Below are 18,693 nucleotides of genomic sequence, written 5' to 3'. Positions count from 1 at the left end.
TGGATAGAATCAACCATTATGTTGAAATGCCCGCTTTCTTGGCGTCTTCCACTGTTTTCTCCTGTTATTTTGTAAACTTTTTGATAGAAAATAAATTTTTAAAAATGCGTTGTTTTCCCATTTTTGAATTATCAAATATAGACCTACAAGGTGTATTAACATCCATAAAGAACCAACCAGCCTGTGGTTAAATATGAACCCAGCTACAAACCAGGCACCAGTCTTCAACCTTGAAAGGGATGCAACTACCCTACATTATGAAAAAAGGTCCCAGGTCCCAACAGCTCAACATGATGAAAAGCATGCCTAGGACCGCAACTGCTCAATGAAGTGAAAGAAGGGCCCCAACTGCCCAATATAATGAATAAAGGGCAAAGGGCTCAAACTTCTCAATGTAATGAAAGAAGGACCCAACTGTCCAATATATTGAAAGAAGGGCCCAAGGTCCCAGGTACAAACTAAATCACAGTTTCTGATAATAAAAGACCATAGTGAAAGATGGACCTAGCCACAAATCTAGTAACGAAAGGACCCTATTAAAAAAGATAACTTACTGATTGATGGAAGGGTGGAAGAGGAGTGTGTGTTGGTAGCATAATAACACTGAGCTACCGAATTATTTAGCTCTCTTTTGTTTTAGCTTTTCTTTCTCTTTCTTTCTTTATTCTTTCATTGTTTTCTTAGAGGGCCTAGGCCGCGATTGCGACCTAAGGGCCCTGGCCAGTCCGCCCCTAACTACCGTCTTTCTGAGTTTGTATTCTCGTGACATAGCTCAATCAAACTTTATCTATTGCTGACTTTTCCCTTACTTCTAGAATTCCATTTCTACTCCTGGATCAAAGTATAAAAATACATATTAGTATGAAAAATATTCTGTGGAAAACATTAGATTAATTTTGCTGTGAGAAGACATGTGGATCTGTATACAGGGTTACTGAAAAGTATTGGGACAGAAAAATAATAACGACATAAATGATTTAGTGCACATCATGGCAGCCATCTTGAATTCCGAATATTGTATACCACACAATATTTTTAAATAGAAAGAGGTATGTGTTGAGTTTTGATTTAGAGTTTAACGTAGCGTTCAACAGCGATGTTATATGAAAAGAGGTATGTGTGTCACATAAATTGATGCTAGAATCTTCGTACAAACTACATTCATCGTCCGTTTCAAAAGCATCGGAGTCTACATTATTTATTATTTCCATAATTTCTCCGGACGAAAATACGCCACTATCATAAGAACCACGACTTGTCGCGGTGGTATTCATTAGGGATGGCCTTTTTAAAAAATCTTATTTTCGGAAATTTCATTTCTCGTTTTTTCGTTCGTTTTTCGAAAAAAAAGTGTCTCGTTTTTCGGAAATTTTTTCGTCTTTCATTTTTCGAAAAAAAATTGTTTTCCGTTTTTTCGAAAAATTCGTTTTCCCTTTTTTGATGATTTTTCGTTTCTCGAAAAGTTTTCGGAATTCGTGGAATGATAATCTGGGAGGAAATGGGAGTACCCCGGGAAAATACACGGACGCGATGTTGTCTGCCACGAACTTACTTGGTCTGGGATCAAATGCACAAGAGGTAAGCGTTCTAACACTGAGCTACCGTGCTCCTTGGATTTGGATCTAATGAAAGGTTGAATTGATTTTGAGTTTAACGTCCCGTTCAGCAGCGAGGCTATATGAGACGTGGACCTACTGATTAACGTGGACGTTCACCTCTGGTGCTTGGGGTCCCGGGTTCGATCCCAGCCTCCGCCAAGTGAACTTTGTGGTGGACAAACACCGTGCTCGTGGGTTTTCTCGGGGTTCTCCCGTTTTCTCCCACTTTCTTCATTCCACCATTTTAATTCATCTCTCATCATCACCGTCTCCTTTAGCCTAACCGGCATAACCGTGGGACGTAAAACTCAGATTTCATTTCATTTCATTGATTAACGTGGAATCCGAACCACATGAGCTCCCGCCGGGAATCGAACGCGGGTCTAACACGGCAAAGGCGCGTACGCTAACCGCTAAGCCACGGATGAGCTCGATCTAATGAAAGGATAGTGTGTAGTGCTACTATTGACGAAACTCATCCAATCACGACCAAAATTAGTATGGTTATGGACTGCAATGTATTTAGTACACATGTTAAATATTATGGTGTTTGGGACTTTGGTTCCCGAGTTATTGCTAATCAAATTTGTGTTTTAAGTTAGTGATACCAAGAAATTTCACCAAGTCGCATTTGATTAAACTCAAATGATCTTGACTAAAGTTGGTAGGATCGTAAATATTGACAAGCTTGGTATGCATGGAAGCTCATATAAAATATTATGATGTGCAGACTTTTTGTTCCTGAGTTATTAGCTATCAATGTTAGGTTTGGAATCAGTGAAATCAAGAAATTTCATTAAAGCGCGAAAGATGGAACTCATCCAATTTTTACCAAACTTGGTAAGGTGGTAGATCTTGACGAGGTTAGTAACTATAAAGGTAACCAAGAAAGATCTGTCGCTTTTTCACCCAACACGTTCAAACATCGATATTTAACCTAAGACATACCTGGAAGATCAAAAATAGTCTCCTTCTGCCAACGTTTTGGAAGGCCATGTATTCCATCGCGGTAGTACTTGGTGGGCCGTGAATCGAAAAAGGTATCAAGTGCATTTTGCACCTCTACTAGGGATTTCAACTAGTGTCCTCTAAGCTGAGTGTCCAAGGAATGGAACAGGTGGTAATCGGACGGTGCAATGTCCGGGGAGTATGGCGGATGCAATAGTGTTTCCCATCCAAAGTGTAGAATGGTGTCCCGGGTTATCCTAGCCACGTGGGGCTTAGCTTTGTCCTGTAAGAGGAGGACCCCTTTGCGATTCAGAAGTGCTGGCTCCAGAGTTTTTTTTTTTTGAACACGGCTCAACTGTTGACAGTACAGAGTTGCATTGATGCTCTGACTAGCCTGTAGCAGTATTTTTTCTCAAAATACTGTTCAGAAAATTTGGACTTGAACTTAGTTAAATGAATAAATTTCATTAAAACGCATTAATCTCATCCGATATTGGCCAAAGTTGATATGGTCATAGACTTTAACAAGTCTAGTACGTGTGCGAGCTCAGCATGAAATATTGTGATCCACAGACCCTTGGTTCTCGGTTCTTGAGGGATATAAATTAGAAATAATAATTCACAAAGGAAAACAGTGTAAAATTTATATTTTACAGAATATTAAAAAATAATTATTTACTAGTGATTATTAATGTGTAATCGACAATATGGCATTACTGCTGAATCGCCGGATCAATTTGAAAATCGAAAAACTGGAACAAAATATGCTGCATTCGGTTATATTTGGTTGGATTACATTAAGTTACGTTAGATTATGTTATTAGGTGCGTAGGTTTACTATACGGATCCATAGTATAAGTAGGAGTAGCAGTAGTAGTAGGAGGAGGAGTAGGAGTAGGGGTAGTGATAGTAGTAGGAACGGATTAGAAGCCCCACAGGGGTTTGTTGGTTTCTGTTCTCGACATGAAATGGGAAAATTAAAGATTTGCTCAAATTTATCTATACATTTTACAATCTATGGATTCGTATAGTAAAACAAGTGTACCTCTCCGCGAAATAGTCCATCCGTCTCCACATACAGTGCCGCTTACAACATCAAAAACAACCAGCAAATGCAATCACTATCTGAGCTTTTGCTATTCCCCTTACCTGACTTTCAATCACTCTTCCTCATAAACTTAAATAAATTCTCCAATTGACCCGGTAAACTTCCTAAAATTAGTCCGGATATACAGCAATTAGCCCGACATTATATTTTATAATGTAAAAAAAGACTAATAAATTACCAAATAGAAGGATGCTGTATAAACTGATCGTGATAGTATCAGGCAACTCTGTAATAAATTGACTTTTAACAATTGATTTTAACAAAATATGAAACATGAAGTGATTATATGTACTGATACTAAAGACTTCTCACTAAGATCCCCCATTCATTTATCTTATTTTCTATAACTAATTAAGTCAGTATCAAAAACAATTTGATTGCTTTCAAAAATAGGCAATTTAATACTAACAAAATACTATTGAATGGTTTATTTGTTCTAAAGATGTTTTATATACGGTAAGACAAAGAACTAAGTATCTGACTATAATAATCTCATCAAACGAGAATTCAAATTTTAAATAGGTGGGTATTCGTTTTCGTATTAGTTTTTACTGCTACTAACTTCAGTAGAATAAAATACTACTAAGATGAAATATTTTTTATTTGGTTGTTTGTTGAAGTTCAGCGTCCCTTTTCAGAATCGAGCAAGACTATACAAGACTTGGACCTACATTATAAAGTGGAATCCGAACCACCATAACACGTTCAATGTTTTCCCACTCGGGACCCTGTGCATCAAAGGAATACGAGCTAGCCACTAGACCAGTTGCAGGGCTTGAAATCTTTTCTTGGAATTATAAAATTATATATTGAAAAGAAACGTTTGTCGCTTCCTAGTACTTCTCTCGTTCTATGAGAAAGAAAGATTGTAACCAGAGATATAGTAAGTATTTATCACTTTCGGTTGCATTAAACTTAGAGATGGAAACTACCATTGTGGCATAGAATCCATATCAAAAACTGCTTCCGGTTATCGCCTTTTCTTTACTATGAAATCGGAAATGGTAGTTTCTCACTATTTCCGGTTTACATAGAGGGATAGCGATCGATATGACAATCTTCGAATCCTGGATTCATATATATAAACATATCTCATTATCTCTTATTAGGTTTGCTCTATGGTGATCACTATTGAAATTAGAAGTAGTAGTAAATTTCTACCACAGGATAAAACTTGGACATAGTCTATTGCGAAGGTACTGAATTCATGCTTCTCGCTTGCTCTATGATGATCAATACTGAAACCGGGAGTTGTGATCAGGGGCGGATCCAGGACGGACTTCTGGGGGGGGTTGTAATACTGCTACTTAGAGCTATTTTTACGAGCTCCAACTCTGGGATGGGTTTTATTTATATATAAAATAGGAGTGTTCTCTTCTGGGGGGCGATCGACCCCTGGATCCCCTCTGATTGTGATACATTTTTTCCTGTTTTTGTAGAGAAACAAATGAGATTCGTTTCACAGTGTAAAACTGAGGCAGACTTGCAATCCATGCGAATTGAATATTCAAAACTTCAGTACAACAAGTAGCACAACTAAAACTCTTGGTTGGAATAGGTTAATAAAATCAAAGATAGAATCTGTTCCTCGGATGCTGAATCCATATCAAAAAGCCATTATTAGCTATCACTTATCGTTTTTGTTCTATGGCGATAAAGATTGAAAGCAGGAATGGCTAATTTGAACCACTTCCGGCTTGAATAGAGGGTTAAGGGAGGAGACGGAATCTATTTTTAGGACGCTGAATCGATTTCAGAGAACTTCTCGATATCTTTTATAGTTATTGTTCTATGCATATAAGTATTGGAACCGAAAGTAGTAGTAAATATCAAGCATTTCCGTTTCAGAAGAGTGGTGCAGGCTATGAAGATATGTTCTCTTAAAACCCTGAATTGATTCCAGAACATTGCTTGTCGCTATCTATTACAATTTTGTTTTATCGCGACAAGTGTTAACACCGGAAATGGTTAATTTGAACACTTTCGGTTCAAATAAAGTGTTAACGAAGAAGGTGGAATCTATTCTTGGGATGCTGGATTAATTTTAAAAAATGCATCTCGATATCTCTGACCGATTTTGCTCTATTGAAATTAGTATTACCTATAAAATCAAAAATAGTAATAACCTTCAACCATTTCTGCCTTTGTGGAGTGTTGTGGATTGTAATTGTATTTCCTCTTGAGAACCTGAATCGATTGTAGATGAACCACTTGTCGCTATTTATTACCAATTTTCTTCTGTGGCGATTAATGTTGAAACTTGTAATCGTTAATTTGAACCACTTCTGGTGTGAATAGAGATCAAGGGAGAAGGTAGAGTCTATTCTTAGAACGCTTAGTCGATCGCGAAAAACCGCATCACTATTTCTTCAATCTTTTGCTTTATAAAAATCCGTATTGAATCCCTATTGAATATACTAGTAAATTCAGCCACTTTCAATTTCGATAGTATTGTGCGTTGAGATGATATATAGCTTATATACTCTTGAGACGCTGTATAGATTCGTTTTTTTAAAAAAAAAACACTTGTGGCTATCTATTACCATTTTTGTTCTATATCGATCAATGTTAAACCGAAAATGATTATTTTAAACAACTTCCGATCTGAATAGAGGATTAATGGAAAAGGTACAGCTATTTCTAGGTAGTTGAATCGATTGCCAAAATCTACATCTCGATATCTCGTAATTCAGTATTAAAACCGGAAATAATAGTAAATATAAACAATTTCTGGTTTTGATTAAATGTTGTGGATAGTTGTATGTTGTCTAAGACGCTAAATTGTTTGCAACAAATCGCTTCTCGCTATCTATTACGATTTTCGTTCTATAGCGATACAAATTGAAACCAAAAATGGTATTAGAACCACTTACGGTTTTAAATGGAGGGTTAATTTAGGAGATCGAACCTATTTTAGGGGCTCTAAATCGACCGCAAGAAACGACTTCTCAATATTTGTTACTGTTTTGCTCTGACACCTCTCGACAGACAGACGGACAAAGCCATTCTCAAGATTTTCGACACTTATGCATAGCTTAAGCTGCAAGTGTAATAAGGGCGAACATTGAATATATTCTTGGGACACTGAATTGGTTCTGGAAAATCGCGTCTTTCTATATGTTACCGTTTGTGTTCTGTGTTGATCAACAATGTAGCAGAAAGCGATAGATCTCTACCACTTCTGGATTATTAAATAAAAGTCAAATGCATTAGATGAATCTATTCGTGTTGCAAACTTACATGTATGCTTCTCGCTATTTCTTGCCGCTCTTGCTCTGATACCAGCTGACAGACGAACGGATGGATAGGCAGACAGATGAACATAGCCCTTCTATAAGACATCCTATACGTATGCATAGTATACTATAGTTTGGAAGTTCTAACAAATGAAATAAACTCAGTTTGTTTTACAAAAATTATCCGTTTTCCGTTTTTCGGTAGTTTTCGTTTTCCGGTTTTCGGAAAAATTTCGTTTTCGTTTTTTCGAAAAAAAAATCGCTTTTCGTTTCTCGAAAAAAATTTCGTATTTTCGAAAAAAATTTCGTTTTTGAAAAATTCATTTTTCGAAAAAGTATTTTTCGAAAAAATGTGGCCATCCCTAGTATTCATAGCCGAAAGCTCAACTAAAAAGATGAAGTGAAAGTGCAAAGCAAGCTACAAGAAGGATGTTGAGTTGAGTTGATTTTGAGTTTAACGTCCCGTTCAGCAACGAGGCTATATGAGACGTGGACCTACTGGTTAACGTGGAATCCGAACCACATGAGCTCCCGCAAGAAGGATGTTGAAACAACGCTTCCACGCTAATAGAAAAAGGAAAACAAAAGTAGCTACAGGCTTTTGCCTTTTGAGTACTCATATCTTTTTGGGAATATATACTTGACACAGCATGCCTTTTAAATGTACGCCAGACGTGATCTGTACACATGAAGGTGAAAAATATTCGTGAAAAGTAAACAGATGAGACTAGTTATATGCTTCTGTTTTCTAACAGTCAACTTCGTGTTCAACTGCAGGAACTGACCTTGATACTACCTGACTCAACACCTTGTAACAAGAGGGCAACTATAGTTACCCATAGGTCTCTTGCAGGTACACAGCGAGCTGTGTGTTCTGTGTGTGTCTCTCTCTCTGCCCCTGGCTGTGTTTGCTTTTCATGCTTTGGGGGAAGGGGTAAGACACCCATGCACACCTTCGAACATAAAATGATCGAAAGACGACCTATGTTAATGTAGACTTCATAGTTTCAAACAGTGGCGTATACTGGTTTGAAGGCATGGGCTACTACTGACCTTGCATATTATTATTAATAAAAATGGTAATAATAATAAAAGTAATATAATAATAATAATAATAATAATAATAATAATAATAATAATAATCACAATATGCATAACAATGAACAAAAAGTGATTGATGTGTTTTGTTTAGTGATGAGCAAATGCAAGGTCTTGGTCTGAGCTCCTCCGTGGCTAAGCGGTTAGCGTACGCGCCTTTGGCGTGGGAGACCCGGGTTCGATTCCCGGCGGGAGCTCATGTGGTTCGGATTCCACGTTAATCAGTAGGTCCACGTCTCATATAGCCTCGCTGCTGAAAGGGACGCTAAACTAAAATCAACTCAACTCAACGCAAGGTCTTGGTCTTGGTCTTGCACATCGAGCCTTGGTCTTGGTCTTGCACATCGAGTCTTGGTCTTGGTCTTGCACTGGAACCCTTGGTCTTGGTCTTGGTCTTGCATGCAAGAGTCTTGCAAGTCTTGCATTTAAGAGTTGAGTTGAGTTGATTTTAGTTTAGCGTCCCTTTTAGCAGCGAGGCTATATGAGACGTGGACCTACTGATTAACGTGGAATCCGAACCACATGAGCTCCCGCCGGGAATCGAACCCGGGCCTCCCACGCCAAAGGCGCGTACGCTAACCGCTTAGCCACGGAGGAGCTCTTTGCATTTAAGAAATCTCAAGCTTTTCATAGGTAAATTTTACTATGGATATAAGGGATAATAAACTCTACAAAGCACCAGTAGTAACGGAAATACAATGTATGTTTCTAAATGTAATATAATTTAACGTCGTGTAAGTATGATAGCGTACAACATAGGTTATGACCTTTATTTTTTTAATGGGTGCCCATGCTTCACTACTTATAAGATATGCCTAAATCACAGGGTTTCGTAATCTGTTTATATATATATTTTTTAACAGATCCAACATTCCACTGGTTCCCAAACTGAGGAGGCTACCCCTGTTTCGCATGAAAGAAAATCAGACGGCACAGATTATTGAAATACCATGAATTGCAAAATTATTTTTACACTCTAAAGGCGTCAGATTTTTCTTTCCAACCACGATTAGCTAATTCTTGTATTAAAAAAACTTCCAATTAAATATTGAATTTTTATTTTACTGATTCCAATATGTACTCCATGGGGCAGAGGGGGCCGCGGTGGCTCAGTGGTAGAGCGTTCACCTCTGGTGCTTGAGGTCCCGGGTTCGATCCCAGCCCCCGCCAAGTGAACTTTGTGGTGGACAAACACCGTGTGCGTGGGTTTTCTCGGGGTTCTCCCGTTTCCTCCCACTTTCTTCATTCCACCATTTCATTCATCACTCATTATCACCGTCTCTTTAGCCTAACCAGCATAACCGTGGGACGTAAAACTCAAAGATTTCATTTCATTTCCATGAGGCAGAGACATTCACATTACGCAAAAGCGATGAAAAAATTGCAGACTTTCGAAACATGGGCATGGAGAAAAAAGGAGAGAATTAGCCGTGTTGAACGAAAACGAATGTGTTAGAAATATTAGCAGTAGGAGAAAAAAAGAAGAATTTTAGATATTGTTAAGAGGGGGAAAGGGAACTGTTTAATATATTGGCTGACGAGGAACTGTATTACAAGGGACGTGCTAGAGAGTATTGTGGAAGGAAAAAGAGGGAGGGAGCGAAGCAGACTAGTTGAAGGAAGGTATTGAAACAGAAAATTGCCACGTCAAGACGAAGAGACCAGCTGAGGACCACCGAACGTCAAACCTTGTCTGTTGAAGCAAATAACCTGCCAATAATAGCAGAATAGCTATTATGATGATGATATGTTTAGCAATATTGACAAAAAAAAGAGGGAAAGAAAATTAAAATAATAATTATTATAATCAAACCTCTTAATATTTTAGAATAATTTGAGGGAAAACTGAAAACAACTCAACTGTCTATGTCTTTTGTGTAGACTCAATTTATATAAATACTGTTGACCTGTATTAGAAATACAAAATAAGGGCATCAAACTCCAAGTTATTTGAAGTCTCACTTGTGAATATGGATTACTAGCATCAAGTATCTACTTTGTTGGGTTAAACTAAAATAATAATAATAATAATGATAATCTATATATATATATATATATATATATATATATATATATATATATATATATATCGTTAGTCAATCACTTTTTTTACTATTAGTAAAGCGCTCTCTAATATCGGTCATCTTCGATTATTTTTATGTTTCCCTCTCTTCCTCCTCCCCAAGTTGCCGGGCTGAATTTGGATTTAAACGGCATCACAAGTGTCACTGTTCGTGTCAGAGACCACGAAACTATGGATTCGGCACTAATATTTGGTCATTTTTAATCATTATTAAGCATCTCCCTCTTCCCCAAATTACGAGGCTGAATTTGGTCGTAAAAAGTATAGGAAGTCTCAGTATTCAACTCAGCGACCTCGAAAACTATGGATTCGACACTAATATTCGCCATTTTCGATCATTTTTATATATCTCCCCTCCCCTCCGCCAAGCTACGGGGCTGAATTTTGATTTAAACAGCACCGGAAGTATCATTGTTTACCTTAGCGGTCCCCAAAACTATAGATTCAATTTCAATGTCGGTCATTTTCCATCATTTTTAAATATCTTTCCTCTCCCTCTCCCCGAAACTTCAAGATCAAAGTGATTAGATAAAAACCATCTCAGGCCCGATCCTCATCTATCTTAAAATAAGATCGAGTTCGGTCAGGTGGTTCAAGAGTTATTAAGTTATATATATATATATATATATATATATATATATATATATATATATATATATATATATATATACCCTTTCGCTCTTCTCCCCCTAGGTTCTACCACCAAAGTGAACTGACATATAACATTCCAGGCTTGAACCTCCTCTATGTTAAAAATTTGATCGAGATTACTCGTTTGGTTGAAGTTGTTAAGTTTTATTTATTATTATATAACTCCCCCTTCTCCCCTTTCCTAAGCTTACCGTCTAAGTGAAATGATGAAAACACTCCCAGGCTCAAACTCCATCTGTGTTGAAAATTTGATCGAGATCGGTTGGGTGGTTCAAGAGATTAGGAGTCACAAAAATAGTCACTTTCAATTTTATGACATAGATTTATTGTTGTAGGATAATGTTATATCGCTCAACCCTCGATGTGTCGTATACCTAAGGATGCTAAAAGTTATATTGATAAACAATTATTCAACGTATAAGCATCCGCCCATGAAATCAAACTTGCTGTTACATGTATTAAGTTTTTTCAATGTCATGAAAATGTTATTTCGATATTAATTTTATGAGCACACATTAAAAATTCCCAACGGATGCTTGAGTCTGGGAGCCAAGGCCATACCCATGTAGTCGACACCTATGGTGTACGGTATCACCAACGTTCAATACTACATTTCACTTTAGTTTTGGAAGAAAAACACAACTAATATGTTTTAAAACGAAACGAAATATCTAGTTTAACGTCCCACGATTATGCATTGGGGCTAAGGGAGACGGTATTCATGAGAAATGAATGAAATAGTGGATTGAAGAAAGTAGGAGGGAACATCAAAACACCGAGAAGTAGAGACCTGCACGGGCCGAAGTTTTTGGCCCGAGCCCAATCCAGCCCGAATGTATATAGGCGCGGCCCAGCCCGGACCCGAAACGTTTTGGAGATTTTCAGCCCGAGCCCGGCCCGGCCCTATAAGTGTTTTAAAATTCTTGGCCCAAGCCCGGCCCGGGCCCGATAAATTTTCGAAGTTTCATTTTATAACATTTTTCACGGGCACACTTCTTCAACGTTTGCCTTTATTCTAATTATCGTTTAACGAATGTCAATAATTATTAACCCTCGAGTAGTCGCGCCGCGGTCAAAAGCACCACAGGGAAATTATTTTCGATCGTGTGTCCATTCTGTTTGTCCGACAGACTTCTCCGTCTAGCTAATCTTGCCCCTCACCTTCCCAAACATTCCGGCTCAATCACTCCCTTATCCGTTGTTTAGTTTAAGTACTAGTGATTGTTTAGTGATTCTGCGGTGCTTTCCACCGCGCGCGACTAACCGTGTAATGTTTTTTCTCAGTGTTTTGCTCTGCACGTGACCTTTGCTTTGGAGGTGTTTAAGCTTTATAAACATAAATATTATTTTAATGGACGGAAGAGAGGTCGACAGAGTTAACAAACTGATACCAAGTATGAGAAAAGAGAAAATTAGAACTGAACAGCTTAAAACAACGGAGGGAAATGTTAGGGATTGACTATTTGGATAAATCAGCCGACATGATCTCGTGGAAGTTTTGTCTGAGGAAGATCATAACGAATATTTATATATGAGTGAACACGAAAGGTCAAGTGAGGAGTCTGCGAGCGAATCTGAAGACCTTAAACCCAGAAATGACCAGCGATTCCCCGAATGTAGTCAGAGCAAGAGGGGACGAAATAAGCGACGACGAAGTGTAGAACAGTGTAAATTTGAAGATAACTTAAAATAATTCAACGTAGTGCTGTATAGGTGAAGTTTCAAAATAACAGGACCTTAAAATAATTCAATGTAAATTTGATTTGATTTCAATTTAGCGCCCTTTTCAGCATCAAGGCTATGTAAGACGTGGACCTACTGCTTAACGAAGGATCCGAACCACATGAGGTCCCACCGGGAATCGAGCCGGCAGTCCCACGCCAAAGGCGTGTATGCTAACCGCTAAGCTACGACTGAGCTCTAATTCAATGTAAAATGCGCTGTGAAGCTTTGTTTTATTGTTATGTTTATATAGTATATTTTTAACTAATTTACTATTGCAATTCTAATTTTAGACGAACCAAAGTTGACAAAAACAAAAGATCATCATCAGGTTTAGAATTTTCAATAAAACCAGTGCGTAGCTATCTATCTAAAGAAATATGTAACGACAAAAACATTTTATTCCAAATGAGAAATAAAAAAATAACATGTCTAGTTGTAGGTTTCTCTAATAGTTATTACTGTAAAACTTATTATAATAATAAAAATGTTATTCCCTCTTAATCAGAAAATATACAAAATTACGTTTCTAATACAAGAAAACTGCTTAAAACGATTTTTGCAACACATTATGTTCGTTCGGTCCATTTGACCGCGCGCGACTACTCGCGTTACTTTTTCAGTGCGACTTCTCGAGGGTTAAAGAATTGCAATTAATCGGCCCAAGCCCGGCCCGACTCAAAGAAATAATAGAATCGGCCCGCCCAAGCCCGGCCCGCGGGTAGGGCCGGGCTTCGGGTCTCGGGCAAGGCCCGGCCCATGCAGGTCTCTACCGAGAAAACCCACGCACACGGTGTTTGCCCACTAAAAAGTTTCCATGGCGCATGCTAGAATCCAACCAGGGACCCGTATAACCACATGTGACTGCTCTACCACCGAAACGGTACTTGTGCAAGAGTCTTGGTCTTGGTCTTGGTCTTGGTCTTGCAGGTGTGGTCTTGGTCTTGGTCTTGCATCGGGATTCCTGGTCTTGGTCTTGCATGCAAGACTCTTGCAAAAACTGCAAGACCAAGACTCTTGCGCTCATCACTAGTTTTGTTTGATCTTTTGTTTTGAGACCGTTAATGTTTTCCACCGTAAATGAAATTCCATCATACATTTGTGCAGTTAACTTCTTGTGGATTGCGTTCGTAAAATGTTAATTTTTACCAATGTCACTTCCCTCAAGAGTAGCCTCTGTTACTGACGTTGGTTGTCATTCCGTACCAGTATACACAAAAATTCTGCAGACATCATTATAATTGTTATGTTTATTATCGCTATCTAAATCTCAAATTTTTGCGTTGTGTTAACAAACGATTCTCAGGCCCTTTTGTTGCGGAGACATTCCGACCCGGGCCCTTTTGATGACGGGCGTTTTGATTCGGGCCTTCTGTCTCGGGCCCGTTTGTTGAGGAAATATTTCGACCGGGCCCTTTCGAGGCGGGCCCGTTTGTCTCCGGCTTTATTTGACCCGGGTCCATTTGACGCAGGGCCTTTTGACTCGGGTCCCTTTGTCGTGGAACACTTTTGACTTTTGTTATTTTTATGAGGGGCATTTTGAGTCGGCCCCTTTTGACTCCAGCCCTTTAAACCAGCACCCTTTTGACGCACGGCCGTTTGACTCGGCCACTTTAGTAGGGGGACCCCTTTGGACTCGGCTCCTTTTTATGAGGGGCATTATGATTCGGGCCCTTATGTTGTGGAGACCTTTTGAACAGGTCCCTTTTGATGTGGGGCCGATTTCACTCCGGCCCTTTTGTAGCGGGGTCCATTTCGACGCAGGCGCGTTTAATGCAGGTCCTTTTGACTCGGGTCTTTTGTCGGGAGACTCTTTTGACTATGGCCCTTTTGATGAGGGGCGTTTTGATTCGGGCCTTCTAACTCGGGCCCTTTTGTTAAGGAGACCTTTCGACCCGGGCCCTTCAGACGCGGGGCCGTTTGACTCCGGCTTTATTTGACCCGGGTCAGTTTGACGCAGGGTCTTTTGACTCAGGTAACTTTGTCGTGGAACCCTTTTGACCCGGGCTCTTTTTGAGGTGCATTTTGATTTGGCCCCTTTTGACTAGGGACTTTTTAATCCGCGACCTTTTGACTTACGGCCGTTTGACTTGGGCCCTTTTGTAGCGGGGCCCCTTTTGACTCTGCTCCTTTTTATGACGGGCGTTTTGATTCGGACCCTTTTGACTCGGGACTTATGTTGTGGAGACCTGTTGACCAGGGACCTTTTGATGTGGGGTCGTTTTCACACGGACCCTTTTGTGGCAGAGCAACTTTTGACCCGGGCTCATTTGACGCAGGGCCTTTGACTCGGATCCTTTTCTCGTGGGCTCCTTTTGACTATGACTCTTTTTATGAGGGGCGTTTTGATTCGGCCACTTTTGACTCGGTCCCTTTTGACGCAGGGTCGTTTGACTGGCTCTTTTGTAGCCGAGTCCCTTTTGACTCGGGCTTTTTTATGGGGGTCGTTTTGATTCGGGGCCTTTTGACTCGGGCCCTTTTGTTGCGGAGACATTTCGACCCGGGTCCTTTTTATGAGGGGCGTTTTGATTCGGGCCCTTTTGATCCGAGCCCGTTTGACGCAGGGTCTTTTGACTCGTGCCCTGTTGTTGCGGAGATCTTTTGACTCGGGCCTTTTGTAGCGAGGGGGCCATCTCGACCCGGGCCCATTTGACGCAGGGCCCTTTTGACTCGGGTCTTTCTGTCTTTGCCCTTTTGTTTGGCCCTTCTAACATGGAACCATATATATAAAGCAGCAGCTGAAATACCTGTGGCAGAGGGCCTGGGGGAGTATGAGTAAATCGATGATCGATCGATATAGGGCGCAGTAAAATTAGTTACACCACTGTTCATATCTATTTCTTTCTATTCTCTCGACATCATGTCTGGAGATGAATGTTCTGACTAATAAGCTACAGTGGCGAAAGACGATATACGCTATCAATGATAAATGTTATGACTGTTAATATATATAGGGGATAAAACGAAACATTCTATATCGGACTTCCCCTCCACCCGTTGAAAAAAATCCTGCGGGCGTTAGTGATTATGATATTGCTTAGTTACTGTATTATATTGTTCTATACACGGAATAAATACTTATGTGTTTTATATAATAATGAGAACCTTATTTACATTTATTACGGCCCTTGCTTTACGAGAAACATTTTCACGTTCAGCGTAATCAGTTTCCATTCTAAAATAATTACAGTGAGGCGAATGAAATAATTCACGCACAGATTTAGGACTTAGAATAATGTTTTGCGAACATGTAGTAAATCCCTGAAGATTAAAAAGCGCTAGTAGCAGTAATTAGCTTAGTCGTTTCCTATAGTCCCTTAGTGAATTACATAAATCTTACAGATGTTGTATCTCTTTCTTTCTCCTCTCTATACATCATGTCTGGAGATTAATGTATGGACAAGTAGGCTACAGAGGCAATTTTAAAAAGTAAGATGATCTACGCTATCAGTGACAGATGTTGTGGTGTTTAACTTAACATATAAGGCAATAATACGAATCTTTTCAGAGATGACAGTGCACTGATGCTTCAAATCTGTGTCATTACTCCCTATACCTACTTTATTTTCCTAGTCAAAATAAAAACTCTTCAAAATTAATCACAAATTCTTATGCAACCATCCCTTCTTTAATGTACTGCGGTGTCACATACCCGTCACGGCGATGTAAAGGCACTTTTGGCGACGAGGATACATATGTATACATATATACTATCAGCTATGGAATGAGTACTACAATATGTTACAACAACTTCATTTTCTCTGTGGAGGAAAGAAGGGGAACCGTTCTCAAATATCTGTTAAATTTATTATTTTAATTAGTTTATTATTATGATTATTATATTATGGATTATAATTTACATAGTCGTCAATCACAGAGGAAGCAAATGTTCTATAATCTACAAATGACATCCCTGATTATGGAGTACGCAAAATTAAGTTTACATAGTTGCAAATTAAACAACTATAAAAAGGTTTGACTCGTAGGAATATTTATTTTGCAGCTTTAGATTTTCATCCATTTTGACGTTAGGTTGAGACTGACGAACAGTTGTTAAGGGTAGTATCACAAGTTTTAATGGAAAAGAACAGCATAACTCGTATTGGTTAAATTAATCATTGAAAGAAGAAAGTTGATTCATTAGTTCTCTGAGTTTCGGAAGGAACTTCTACATAGAGGCTATTTCTCCCCGTTACGATCAACCTCACTAGTCAAAAACACGGACTGCCATAAACAAATATAGAAATAATATACTAAACTAAAAGAAAAATGCCCCAAAATAGATTTAAAAACAAAAATAATAAATAATTAAGTATATCAAATATATAACAATAGCAATAAGTGGTATGTATATAATAAATATTAGTAACGTGAGAATAAAATATAACAATAAGAGTAATTAGGAAAAATACTAACAACAGAGAAAATATTTAATAATAACAACATCATAAAACAATAAAATGCTAGAAATCACCGTTTAGGGTAAATCTTTCCACGTGGGCTTACTGACATCGACTCAATACCTATAAGATCATTTTCTAACATGTCAAATTACAAAGAAAGTGAAGATGGCTTACGAAGAAGTGTGATTTTGCTGTTTTCGGAATAAGAACCGGTTCACTGAGTTTGGGTATATACTGGTAAAATTTCAACACAGCAATATAAAACGAGTGGCAAAAAGCTGGAGTTCTTCGAAGAAAACAACTAAAAGAAAACTTGGGGTTTTATAGGTTTGGTAGTAGATGCAACTCGAATTTGAATTTCTGAACTTGTGTTGGCAAGGATATCAGTTTCGGCACCACTAGGGATGGGGGCGCTTGTCGAGGCGACTGTCTTAAGAATTTCTGAACTTTTTTCAGGAACAGCATCTGTTTGGATAGAAACACCAGACGTCTGGATTGCCACAGATTTACAGCAAGTACCTACAATTGTAGCAAAATTCATATGAAGCGAGGAAGATAAGCTTTCGTTTAAGCGACGCTTAGCAGCGGCAGTAGAGATCTTCAAATAATCATTATCCCTCTGGAATTAATTTCCGAAGTAAACTTTCCTCAACTCTCAGATCGGTAACAATATTACACATTCGATAATAACAGGATTTTCCACATATTTCTCAACAACAAAATATATATTGTTTGTCCAAAATATATTTTAGAAGTAATTCCGTTTTTAATGTACTTTTAAAAATACTACTTTTAAGGATTTAAGAATGACAGTACTTATTGAAAGATTGTTACGAGGTTTCTAGATATAAAAGTAAAACCTATAAGTTTTCTAAGATTTTGCATATCCATATCTATCTATCTATCTATCTATCTATCTATCTATCTATCTATATATATATATATATATATATATATATATACAATTAAAATATGATACATTTAGCATTTGTTAAACATTTTACTTTAAGTTAAAAGAAATCATGAAATATTTTAAGCAAGAATAAAGCCCTCAAAATATTTCCTCTCATTCAGATTTTATTTTCATTAAGTCAAATAATATTTTACCTTACCTTTCTCCCGATAAATACACGCAACTCCCTTTAAGTCGCACATAGGATAATCACCTATAGAAGAGAAAACGTTAATTTACATTACTAAGAATGTGTATAAAACGGTGTTTTGTATCAAAATATTGTGCGTACGTTGACAGAATTTTGAACATAATGAATATGGAAAAGGACCCAGAGTCCCTGGCCCAAGCTTAAGAACCTAGGGGTACCTAAGAACACACATCTTATATTCGGTAAAGGTACCTTAACAAACTCCCTAAATTTTGGATGTGCACTTAGACCTCCCTCCTTAAAGTGTGGAAATTGTCAAAAGTACAAATTCGGTATGATGGTATAGGACCGGAGTGTATATCCTGTATGTTTGGGGGAGTTTTTATTTTGTTTTTTATCATGGGTAGAAAATGATCAAATATGTACATTCCCTAAGTTCTCCTCAATCGATGATGCCTTATTTATTATCTTATATGGGAGAAACAAGAGTCAATATCATTTGATTACTAACGAATGCATTAACGCATCTCTTAAACTTTGGAAGATGGTAGCTAGGACCAGCTTTTATATTTCGAAATTGTCAAAACAATTGGTAAATATTTTCTCGGTCTCAAATGTATACAACTGAAAATTTGGGTAGATATCTTGCTCTCTTTTATGGGTATAAAATTGTCGAAAAATTAAAAAATTAACGCTTCAGTTACACAACATATCCCCTTTGATCACAATATACGGATATACAT

Source organism: Thermobia domestica, chromosome 7 (genome assembly GCF_964235325.1).
Source record: "Thermobia domestica chromosome 7, izTheDome1.hap1.1, whole genome shotgun sequence".
NCBI lineage: Eukaryota > Metazoa > Arthropoda > Insecta > Zygentoma > Lepismatidae > Thermobia > Thermobia domestica.
Note: the sequence above shows the minus strand (reverse complement) of the source record.